This window comes from Oryctolagus cuniculus, chromosome 14 (assembly GCF_051225735.1).
Source record: "Oryctolagus cuniculus isolate XC-2025 breed Fujian yellow rabbit chromosome 14, ASM5122573v1, whole genome shotgun sequence".
NCBI lineage: Eukaryota > Metazoa > Chordata > Mammalia > Lagomorpha > Leporidae > Oryctolagus > Oryctolagus cuniculus.
In genome coordinates, this window is record NC_142880.1 from 21,735,413 (window position 1) to 21,749,135 (window position 13,723).

Sequence of the window (13,723 nt, forward strand, 5' to 3'; positions counted from 1 at the left end):
CGCATTAGCAGAGAGCTAGATCACAAGTGGAGCAGCCAGGACTCTTACTGGTGCCCATATGGGATGCCTGTGTCCCCAGTGGCAGCTCAATCTGCTGTGCCACAACGCTGGCCCCAGTGTGAAAGTTTTGATAAGGCAGAAGGATCTAAAATTAGAGATATCTTCTTGCCAGTTATATTTATGGTTTAATGCTAAAAGAGAGATAACACGAAAAATTATATCTACATATATATAAAATGCAGAGAGCACATATTTATATGTGTAAATACATACTTTCATGTATTTGCACAAGTTTATTCACATAAGCATAGTCAACATTTGAAGTAGTCATGAAAATCAAATATGTGATGTGCAATTAGTACACACATTAGAAGGGTCAAGGATCTGGGAACAGTTAAGGGACAGGGAGAGGAAGAAGGGCATAATCAGAGTTATGGGAGGAAGTCCCAGAAAGAAAATAAGGAATTGATGAATTCAGTGCTACAGAACATCTGTTAAGATGCTTTCCTAGGCCACAGCAGAGAGCTGGATTGGATGTGGAGTAGCTGGGACTGGAATCCAGTGCCTGTATGGGATGCTGGCACCGCAGGAAGTGACTTTACCACTATGCCTCAGCGTGGGCCCAGTAGCAGGACTTCTAAACTGTTTTTATACATTGTTTTCATTTAACCCCACATACCTATATTTTATTTATATTCTCTTTTGTTAACATGATTTATTCAAATCTGAATGCAAAAAATAATTCCAGTTATTTTCACCTACTATACTACATCTGCTGCTTTTTAAAAATATGATTGATGAGGAAAGAGTTACTTTGGTTGGATTTTCAACCTGGACCTGCAGTGATATTTTACATCTGGCCACAATAGATGAACAAATTGGGTCTGAATGATAGTATATGACTTACTCAAGGACATACAATCAGGAAGTAGAGAGTTAGGATGAGGGAGAGTTTTTCTAAATAAGAAATAAGATTAGATGAAAATGTTGGTAAGTTAAGTTTTAGGACATATTCTCATCATCTCATGATTATAGTTACTGCCTCTATCAAGCAGAAATTGTCATAGAACAATAAAAATATTTGATAAATGAAGGACAACAAAGCAGGTATTCTAATTCATTAGAAATGAGGATGTGAAGGAACAAGACTCACAATCTTATTATATGATGTGATAATAATGATTCCATAAAGGACTTGGGCAAAATGTTTGTGGGTTTGATTCTTTAACACTCTCTACACTTTCTCAACTGCAAGATAGTAAGAAGGAAGAATAACATCAAGATATAGCCTTGTAATATGGTTATTAATGATAAAAAATATAAAGAGTAGGTGGTAAAAACTCAAGGAATTTAAATGAATTTTAGGCATGTGGGGATGGTTGCAAATGTTTTGTAAAACAGAAATAACATGTAGCTGGTTAGGACTTGTCTTCCAGATTTCATTCCCTTTTTTTTTTCTTAGTTTTTTTTTTCTTTTTTGTAATGGAAAGTTAAAAGCCTGAAGCAGAGAGCTTCTGTTATTTCTTATCAAAGATATAACCCTGAGACATTCTCGTGCCTTCTTTCCTTTTATTCGCTGCCTCTGATCATTGGCAGAGTTTGTAGAAGCTATCTAGATCCACTTTCAGATCTGCTACTAATTGGGGCCCTTGTTGGCCACCTCAGTAGTAAGGTCAAAGATTAAGTGGATATGGAGACTGCACTTCTGTCCTATTCTGAGCATACTGACAGGATAAAGTAGTCAAAACAATCTTGGTTTCCTAAACTTGTCAGTAAAGTGTCAACTGCTTCAGAAAGCATTACAGGATATGGACTATGATGAACAAAAGTAAGAAAAATCTGCTCTAAGAAAAAAATTTCTGTGAGTTGTTTTGATCCCAGCAAGGCGATGGTGAGTAAGTGTGGATGAGACTAGAGGGCAGGCAGGGAGTCAGCGTCGAATGTGGGGAGAGGTCTTGTCAGAACGCAGGGTGGAAACTACCCAGTGATAGTTCACAAGCTTAGGCAAAGCTTCCCAAAACAGGCAGTGGATCTTAAAAATATGGACTAGACATGAGTGGAAAAGCCCACAAACAAAATTTAAAGAGCTGTTAAAAACATGTGCTCAGTAGGATTACATAGCTTTCAAGGAGATATGCACATCTAAGGATATACTTAAATATATAATAGTGTGCGTTCTTGCAGTTAAGGGAAAAGTAAAATAAAATAGGAATAGAACTTTTAAAAGTTTGATACAGACAATAATGTGAAATGAATTGGGAAGCATGACAAGTGCTTATTGACATGCTTTCGTAAGTGAGGAGAGAGAAAACAGGAAAGAACAGAAAGCAGAGAATGTATTTGGGCATGGTGTATCATAAAGTATTTAAGATCGAAGGCTCAAATTTGGACTAATTGTGGCATCAGCTTTTACTAGCTGCAAGAAGTCAGATAAACCATTTAACTCTTTTGTACTCTACTATTCTCATCCGCTAAAAAGGATTCATGAATCCGTTTATTTTTTCAACAAATAGTAACTGATTTTTCTTTATGTACTAGGCCCTGTTTTAGAAACTGGGAATACAGACCAAGTCCCTGTGAAAAACAAATAAATAAATAAATAAAGGTAGTATGTCAGGTGGTGCATAGAAAGGCACAGCGGTGGTGTCAGTTGTGTGTGGGTGTTATATTCCGTATGAGTGGTTAGGGAAGTCCTTTCTGTACAGACCACTTTTGTCTGTATACTGGAAGGGAGTGAGGAAGAAAACCATGTAAATATATGTGGAAGAATAGTTCTGGGTTGCTATATATAAATACAAATATAAGTATTCTGCAGCTTGCTTTTTTGTTTTTATACCATGGACAACTTTCCATGTCAATACATATAGATTGATATCATCCTTTTTAATCAGTGAGAGTTTCTAGTGTTTTTGACTATACAGGTGATAAGAGTGCATGCTAATTCATGGATGTTTGATTATGTTCAATGTTGGGTAGTATAGCTAATATTGCAATGAATACATCATTCTACACATAAATTGATATGATTTGCATGCTTCTTTAGAATTAACATTTAGAAGTTGTATCACCAGTTCAAAAGATTTGTACATTTCAAATTTTAATGAACATGACTAAGCCATTGTCTTTCTATTTCATGGAACCACTGTCTTCTTGATAACAAGATTTTAGTTTCCATGTCTTCCTCCAAAGTACTGGATTGCTTTCCTGATGTTTCAGGAGTACGTGATTTAAATTTTTACTTGAGTAACAACCTTTCCATTTTAATTTTTATTAATTCTGTCATGAAGTTTTTCCTATATCAAAAAATTTTCATATTCTTTCTTATTCTCTGCTGTCATAGATTACATAGTTAAAACAGACTAGATCTAAAGAAGAGAATATCTAATAAACACCATTAGCAGGAAACTCATTTTTAAGGTTTTATTAAATTGCTCTGGTAATTATAGTTAGGAATAAAACAGAATTTTTCACCAGAACATTACAATTCTAAATCTAATACGGATTTGGTTGTGGCCTCTATTAAACTACCTGTCCTTATAGGTGTAGTGTTTATGAAACAGCATACTTACAATCATTGGAAAGTAGAAAATCATGAAATGAAGTTGTAGTAGATTCTGACTTTCTCTTTTGTAAATCTCTAAGAATCAAGCTTAACATTAAATAGATAAACTAAATGTTGATATTTTTCTATTGAGAAAATTGTAAGGAATTTCTGATAACGAATCTCCTCTTTTTCTAAGTCCTTGTAGGTGTAAATAGAACTTCAAATATAATAGGTCTTTCATTGTCAACATGTGCATAATGTATGGATGTATTAAGCTTTATATTTCTGTTATTCTTTTTCTTTTCCTTCAATCAAGTTTCTGTGAAGTAATGTTTTTTAAGGGGATAATTATGAATCAGGCTTCCTGTTTTCAGTATCTCTTCTTATGCCTGAAAGTGAAAAGTCATTGGAGAGACATAAAGAAATATAACTTATAGTATCATTTATTTTATGGCTTTTTTTGCTCTATTGTTCTAATATGCTTTCTTGGTTCTATTAATAACTCCAGAATTCACAGGTCAGTTCCATTGGCTAGGTTCTTAAATTGCTCAATTTTTAAAAAACTATAAATTTGTTTTTTCATAGTCTTTGTGTATCATGAATGCATATATGACTTAGTTGGATGCCTATGACGTAGAATTTGAAAGTGTATGTCAGATGGCGCTGTAGTCTCCTCAGAGCTTGTCAGGATGAGAATCTACCCCAGCTCAATTACACGACTTTTGTCAGTTCTGCCTGGAGACATCAGTTTCTTGTCTCTCTGTAGGCCTCTCCTCAGTGCTGTCCACAGCATGACAGCTGCCTACTCTAGTGTGAGAGTTCTGGGGCAAGGGTGAGTAAGAGGGCAGTGCGTTTTTGACACCCAGTTCTTCATATGACATCCTAACACATTTTTGTTTATTTTTACATGAACTTTTTGTTTTAGAATATTTTCAGATTTTAGAAAAATTGCTAACAAAATATAAAGCTTGCATCTACTGTTTTGTTTTTTAAGATTTATTTATTTATTATTTGAAAGGCAAAGCTACAGAGAGGCAGAGGGAGAGAGAGAGGTCTTCCAAACACTGGTTCATCCCTCAGATGCCTGCAGTGGCCAGAGCTGCGCCAATCCAAAGCCAGGTGCCAGGAGCTTCTTCTGGGTTTCCCATGCGAGTGCAGGGGCCCAAGGAGTTGGGCCACCTTCTACTGCCTTCCCAGGCCAGAGCAGAGAACTGCATCAGAAGTAGAGCAGCCGGGACTCAAATCGGTGCCCATATGGGATGCCAGCACTGTAGGCGGTGGCTTTACTCGCTATTCCGCAGCGGCGGCCCCGTCTCTACTGTTAACTTTTACGTTGCCATGGTACATTTTTCAAAACTAAGAAACTAGAATTAGCATAGCATTATTAACTAAACTCTAGACTTCCTCTAGATTTCTCTAGTTTTTCTATTAAATTCTTCTTTCTGTTCCTAGTCAATATTGCATTGACTTGTGTCTTCTAGTATCTTCTGATTTGTGATGGTTACTCTGTCTTATTTTCATGGCTCTGAGAGTTTGATAAGTAGTTTCCAATTCTCCTCCTTTTGGGTTTGTCTGATGTTTTTCTCATGATCACATGGGGATTATGGGATTGGGCTAGAACATTACAGATTTGGACTGCCCTGTACACCATAATATGACAGGGATACATGTCACATGACAGGTCACTGGTGATGCAACTTTTCAAATGAGAAAATTTAAAAAGCCATTACTCTAGTACTTTTCAGATGTAAGATATCTATGCCATTTTACTGTCATCTTTCTTCCATAAGGATTTGGTGGCAGGATCACATTTCCAGGAGTTGGACTGATGACAATTTTTAGCAAAGAAGTTAAAAAACAGCAAAGACTCTGTGGGACAAGAGAGAAGACAGAGACATTGCTTCAGCCAGCTGTCTGCCTTTGTTCTTCTCATGTGCCAGAGCAGCTGAAGTTAGTGTGGCTACACCCTATTCAGCCATCTTGGAAGATCCCCAGGGAATATTATCTTAGCAGTATTCTTCCTCTCATTCTTTGTTGATAAGGTGTGTTTATGGCAGGTAACAAATAGATGGGTCTTATTTTTTAATCCACTTAGTCTGTACCTTTTTATTGCAAAAGTTAGGCCATTTACATTCAAGGCTATTACTGAACAGAGCAGACATCCTAATATCAGAAAAAATAGACTTTATCACAAAAATTGTTAAAAGGGACAAGAACACTAGGTAATGATGAGAGGATCAGTTCAACAAGAAGATGTGACTGTAATAAATGTCTATGCACCCAATGCCAGGGTGCCTGGCTATTTGAAACAAATGTTATTCGATCTAAAGGGAGAGATAGATTCCCATACAATAGTAATGGGGGACTTTAACACCCCAGTTTCATCAATGGACAGATCAACTAGAAAGAAAATCAACAAACAATAGAGCTAATCCATACTTTGTGCCAGATGGACCTAACTGATATCAACAGAATATTTTATGCAACAATGAAGAATACACATCCTTTTCATAAGTGCATGGAACTTTCTCTAGCCTAGAACATATGCTTGGCCATAAAGCTAATCTTGGCAAATACAAAAAAATTGAAATCATATCATGTATACTTTCAGAACACAATAGAATCAAGCTGGAAAATAACAACTCAGTGTTCTCTAGGAAATATGCAAACATGTGGAGAGTGAACAGCACACTTGTGAATGAACAGTGGGTCATAGAAGAAATAAAAAAGTAAATAAAAAAATCCTGGAAATGAATGAAGATGACAATGCAATGTGTCAAAACTTATGGGATAGAGCAAAAGCAATGTTAAGAGGGAAGTTTATAGTAATTAGTGACTACGTTAAGAAATTGGAAAGGCACCAAATAAATGAGCTATCAGTGCATCTCAAGGATCTAGAAAAACAACAACAAATGAAACCCAAATTAGTAAGGGAAAAGAAATAATTGAAATAAGAGAAGAAATAAACAAAACTGAAAAAAATACAAAAGACCAGTGAAATGAAGAGCTGATTTTTAAAGAAAATCGGCAAAATTAATAAAATCAGAGATGACAAAGGAGATATAACAATGGATACTACAGAAATAAAAAGAATAATCAGGAATTACTACAAATAACTACATGCCAACAAATTGAGAATCCTAGAAGAAATGGATAGATTCCTGGACACATACAATCTACTATATTTGAGGCATGAGTACAATAAAAGCCTAAACAGCCCAATAACCAAGATTGAGATTGAATCAGTAATAAAGACCCTCCCTTCAAAGAAAAGTCCAGGAACAGATGGCATCACTGCTGAATTCTACCAGACTCTTAAAGAAGAACTAATTCCAACTCTTCTAAACTATTCAAAGACAATTAAAAGGGAGGGAATCCTCCCAAACACATTTTATGAGGCCAGCATCACATTAATTCAAAAACCAGAAAAAATAAAAAGAAAGGGAACTATATACCAATATCCTTGATGAACACAGATGCATAAATTCTCAACAAAACATTAGCTAATAGAATCCAACAACACGTTAGAAAGATCATTCACCCAGACAAAGTGGGAATTATCCCTGGCATGCAGGTATGATGCAACATATGCAGCAAATCAATAAATGTGGTACATCACATTAACAAATTGAAGAATAAAAACTATATCATTATCTTAATAGATGTGGAGAGAGCATTTGATAAAATACAATACTCTTTCATGATAAAAGCCTTAAGCAAATTGGGTATGAAAAGAACATCCCTCAACACAATCAATGCAATATATGACAAAGCCATGGCCAGCATGATATTGAATGGGGAAAAATTGGAAGAATTTCCGCTAAATCCTAAACAACACATGGATGCCCTTTTTCATCATCATATTCAATACAGTCCTGGAAGTTTTAGCCAGAGCCATTGGGCAAGAAAAAGAAATAAAAGGAATACAAATTGGAAAGAGGAAGTCAAATTATCCTTGTTGGTAGATAACATTATTCTGTATATAGGGGCTCTAGAAGACTCCACTAAGAGACTATTGGTACTCATAAGAGAGTTTGGTAAAGTTGCAGGATATAAAATCAACACTCAAAAAATCAATAGCTTTTGTATGCAATGGCAATGCCATTTATGAGAAAGATCAGTCTCATTCACAATAGCTATAAGATCAGTCTCATTCACAATAGCTACAAAATGTTTAAACATCTTTGAATAAATTTAACCAAGGAGGTAGGTTAAAGATCTCAATGATGAAAATTACAAAACATTTAAAGAAATCGAAGATATGAAAAATTAGAAAAACCTTCCATGTTCCTGGATTGAAAAATTAATACCATCAAAATGCCCATACAATTAAAATTTACAGATTCAATGCAATTGAAATCAAAATACCAAAGACATTTTTCTCTGATTTAGAAAAAAAGATATTGAAATCCATTTTGAAACACAGGAGACTGCGAATAGCTAAAGTGATCTTAAACAACAAAGACAAAGGTGGAGGCATCACAATGAAATGCCAGATTTCATGACATATTACAGGGCAGTTAAATTATAACAGCTTGGTACTGGCACAGAAATAGATATGTAAATAAATGGAATAGTATAGAATCCCAAGAAATCAATCCAACCAACTCATTTTAACAAAGATGCTCAAATCAATCTCTGGAGCAAGGACAGTCTCTTCAACAATGGTGTTTGGAAAATTCAAACTCTATGTGCAGAAGTATGTAACAAGACCCCTACCTAACACCTTACACAAAAATCCACTCAAAATTTATCAAAGACCTAAACATACAACCAGGTATCATCAAATTACCAGAAGAGAACTTTGAGGAAATTCTGCAAGACATTAGCATAAGCAAAGACTTCTTGGAAAAGACCCCAGAAGCACAGGCAATCAAAGCCAAAACTGACAAATGGGATTACATCAAGCTGAGAAGCTTCTGCACTGCAAAGGAAACAGTTAAGAGCCAACTGACTGAATAGGCAAAAATATTTGGAAACTATTCAACCAATAAAGGATTAGTATCCAGTTCAAGAAACTCAAAAACAAGAAAAGAAACAATCCAGTTCAGAAATAGGAAAAGGACTTGAACAGGCATTATTCAAAAGAGGAAATTCAAATGGTCAACAGATGCTTGAAAAACCACTCAGGATCACTAACCTTCAGAGAAATGCAAATCAAAATCATGATGAGGTTTCACTTCATCCCCGTTAGAATGGTTTTCAGATAGAAATAAAAAAAATGCTGGTGAGGATGTGAGAAAAAGGTACACTAATCCACTATTGGTGTAAATGTAAACTAGTACAACCATTGTAAACAACAGTATGGAGATTTCTCAGAAAATGAAAATAGATATACCATATGACTCAGCCATCCCACTCCTGGAAATTTCCCAAAGGAAATGAAATGAACATGTGAAAGAATTATCTGTACCCCCATGTTTATTGCAGCTATAACCAACCCAGATTCCCATCAATAAATGACTGAATTAAGAAAAAGTGGTACATATACAGGATGGAATACTATTCAGTCATAAAAAAGAATGAAATCCTTTCTTTCACAATAAAATGGATGCAATTGGAAGATATTATACATAGTGAAATAAGCCAGTCCTCAAAAGACAAATATCATATATTTTCACTGATCTATGGTAACTAATAGAGTAACAGAATGTAATATGTAATTATTTCATTGCAATCTGCATAAAATTATTTTGTGTATAAACTGTGGAGAGGTAATGGCTTAAAGTTTAAATGAATTTAATTATTATCTTATTATCACACAAGAAATATTTAGATGTTATGTTATCATTGGTTGTATTTCATTGAAAGAAATTATTAATGGCTAATTGACCAAAAAAAGTATATGGGTGAAATGGTCATTTATATATTCAATCATTATTTATAGCTCTTGTCTGTATTCTCACTAAACTACAGTCTTTTTGATTTTTGCTTGTTAAATTTCTTATTTGGTAAAGTATCAAGCTTTTTATGGTAATGTAAGTTTAAAATATGTTATCTCAAAAATGAAGGAAAAAAAGAAGAGAGGGTAGAAGGAAGAAGAGTGGGCGAGAGGAAAGGAGGGAGGAGGGAAATATTATTATGTTCTTTGACTTATACCTACAAATTGTATTGAATCTTTTAAAAATTAATTAAAATGAAAGTGAAAAATACAGAAAAATCCACTATGTTGTTGACTTGTTTTAATATTTATAGGAAACTAATGCAGAAGTTGTGTGCATTTGTTTTTTTAATTTATCATCAAAATTATTTATTATTTTAGAATAGTCACATATGAAGAATGTTATTTGTTACATTCTGTTTGCTCCATTCATGCACCTTTCAGAGTCAACTGGAATATAAATGAAGAAACCATACTCTCCATTTATGACCCCTGGCTGTTGGGATCAAGGTTGGAGTGCTTCTCAGGCCTTTCTGGTTCCTGTGCCTGTGGACATTTTGGACGTGGGAAAAATAGTCTGGAAAACACCCACAGCTTACTAATTTAAGAACAGAGAGTTATATTTTCTTTCCAAGATCCTATATATACACATATATATTTTAATGTATAAACACTGATAACCATTTTTGAGTTATATGGACAAATTTAAAGATAACCCCTAATAAATGAGCCAATAGCTGCCTATATTATATGAGTTTCTAATTGTCATTATTATTTACCTTATTTAATTAATGTGCAGTTCATAAATCAATGTTGGAAACTGAATGCTAGCCATGTAAATGCTTATAACATGACTTAGTATTTGCTGGTAAAAATTATTCAACTTAGGAAAAAAGAGGAATTCAGAAAGATCTCTATAATGGAAGTTTCTATGAGGTAAACAAGTTGCCTCATGTCTTTAATCTTCCTTAGCCTTATTTTTTTTTTTTTTACAAAGGGTAGAATAAAATGATCTCTATGGTGTTTTGGAGCTCTAAAAATAGTTTATTTATGCAATAATCATTCAGTCTGTTAAAGGAAAACGCTATCCAAAAAGATAAAAAATAATAGGAATATGAAAGCCCTTTGGCTCTAATGAAGTCAGGTGGCACTGTTAAGACATCGATAGGAGCCTGGAAAAGCCATTTAATGATTCAAAATATCATTCGCACCCTTGCTTAGTTTAATTTCAATTATTTGCATATTCATGCAATGGCAATTCATCCTAGCCATTCACAAGGCTCAGTGCCAAGGTAGTCAACAGTCTGGTTGACTGTTTTTGTCTTTTGAAAATTGATCCAACAAATTTATTCTGAGTCACTCTCACCATCTGCTATATAATTGTGGGTTGAGTGAAGGACAATAGACATCTCAGTGTTTCAGAATGGAAATTCCACTTAGGGGTGTGGCTGTGATCATATTGGCAAAAGACCATGAAAACAAAAGTCACAGTTGTCAAAGAGCTAAGGTAATCACAATGATAGCATTCTAGAATAGTGGTCACTCATTCACTGTTTCTTTTATTTCTTCATATTTGATTGTATAATTCTTAAACAACTGAATTGTTAATAACACAGCACATTTGCATAGTCCCTTTACAGTTCCAAATAATGCCATAAGTAATATCAAATTTGACCCAATAAAAACTGTTGAAAACAAAATTAAACAGCAAATATAACTTGAGAACATATAATTTCTTTCCACACTAAGGTATTTAGTGGTTTTAATAAGATAAAGGAAAGTGATATCACATTTGTCAAAGGCCATGAAAACAAAGTATTAGTGGATACCTTGACATCTTCATGAAATAACAAGAGAAATGCTGTCAGAAGTCTGAAGATTAATGTCTGTTTAAAGTACTTAATACTTCTTTTCATTAAGATTTGTTTATTTATTTGAAAGGCAGAGTTACAGAAGTGGAAGGAAGGAGGGAGGTGGGGAGGGAGGGAGGGAGGGAGAGAGAGAGAGAGATCTTCCATCTATTAGTTCACTCCCCAAATGGCTGCAATGGCCCAGGCTGGGCTAAGCTGAAACCAGGAGCCAATAGCTTCATGTGTGTCTCCCACTTGGGTGGCAGGGGCCCAAGCACTTAGGCCATCTTTGGCTGCTTTCCTAGATGTATTAGCACAGATCTGGGTCAGAATTGGAGCATCTGGGACTTGAACTGGTGCCTACAGGATATGCTGGCATTTCAGGTGGCAGTTTAGTCCAGTGTGCCACAGTGCTGGTCCCAAGAATTTCATGCTTCTGTAAAATTAACAACCATATGAAAGCCGTTGTCTTATTAGGACTTGTTAATGGAAATGAAGATTGTTAGGCAATGATTATGAAGGTGAAGGACAATTCAATATCAGATATTGGGAATTTACTTGGATAGAGGTATGTGTACGAGAGACAACTGTAAAGACTGTTTCTTAAACCAAAGCTAAGGATCAGTCTTGTAAAGCCACAAGCCACTATTTTGTGCAAGGAAAAGTGATTGAATTTTCAGTTCAGAATTTTATTTGTTGGTTAAAGAAGAATGTGATTGTTGAACCCCAAGTGATTGGGTGATTGTTGAGCCCCAAGTCCTTTATTGGTTTAGATAGTTGCAGGTTCACCATTAGTATTTTTAAAAAATATTTATTTGGAAAGCAAAATTGAGAGAAAGAGAGAGGGAGAGAGAGAGAGAGAGAGGGAGAGAGAGAGAGAGCAAGAGCAAGAGAGATAACTTACATTTGTGGTTTCACTCCCCAAATGGCCAGGAGATTCTTTTGGGTCTCCCATGTGGGTGCAGGGGCCCAAGGACTTGGGCCATCTTCCATTGCTTTCTCAGGCCATAGCAGAGAGCTGGATTGGAAGTGGAGCAGCTGGGGCTTGAATCAGCACCCATATTGGATGCTGGCATTATGGGCAGAGGCTTTATCCACTATGCCCCAGTGCTGGCCCCTATAGCTACAATTCTAAGAATATAATGATATGTCCATTCTTTCACTCTCATTCTCTCTCTCTCTCTCTCTCTCCCTCTCTTTTATTCTTTGTTCTTTCTCTCTTTATTTTTGACATAAAATATTTTTAATTTACATTATTGTCAAAGGCTTAAAGTAAGAAGACCTCTGAATCAGTGGGAATATAGGCAAGGACTATAAACAGTAAGAGTTGGCATAAATGATTAATCAGCAACATACAAAGCTATTCTTTTCTCTGATGTGCTGATGGCATTTCTAAGGGGGTTATCACTGTAGAGGTATTTTCAGTTTGGACTCTAAGACAGAGACACTTTTGCTGCAAATTTTTTTTTTTAAACTCAACAGATAACATGGGCCAGAAATCAAAGGAGAAAATTGTACATTAAAAGCACAGATATGTTATCCAAAACCTATATTTTGAGCTAGCACTCAGCAAATTAAACTTTAATCATATTGGTCCTGAAACAGGAGTCCTTGGGTGGGTTTGAGACAAGAGCAATACGAGACGTGAGAAAGAGATTCCAAATGGAGCTGTATGGGCTTGTGCTAGACAAGCTGTCTAAAGATTAGTACGGGTTTCCCAGGGGAGGGAAATAGTCGGTGATAGCAGACTCAAAGTGCACATTTTATTGTTTACAAAGTATAAAGGCAACATATTTTTGTGTTTATCATTGTATATGTAAAATATATATGCAAGTATTTATCATTTCAAAATCAAAGACTTCCTTCCACACCCAGTTTGACATTTAAGAGACAAATATATCTGAATATGAAAGTTTCTCAAAAATTACAAAAATAAAAATTCTGGCTCCCCAATTTGGCAAAACAGTGACAGGTTGTACTTTTAGGCTTCTGTTTCAGTAAAGTATATACCTCTAAATATGTTTCAGTATTTGTCTTAAATCTTATCTCACTTATTCCTTTTAACTGTACACTATTCACTGTTTTAGCCAATGTGCCATCATTTTCTCAGTCAACCATCGAGCCTTCTTAGTTTCTTTCTAAGCATTAGACTTTTTTGATCCCACTTCCTCATCTCTTCCTGTATAAATGTGGGAGTCAAACTTAGTTTTGGCTGGTTTTCAGAGACTGTGAATGGACATTGGATGTAGAGATGGTGTTGGGCTGGCTCAGGGTGCAGGGTTAGCACCGCGAACTGGACAAAAGCTTTCCAGGCAGAGCTCGCTGGGCTACAAAATGAAAGGATCAAATCTGAGGTTCCCAGAAGTTGTTTTGTGTGATGAGGCCAGGCATGCATACTCAGGTGCAACCTCTGATTTCCTTTTGCATGTCCTCTGTTATTGACCTTTA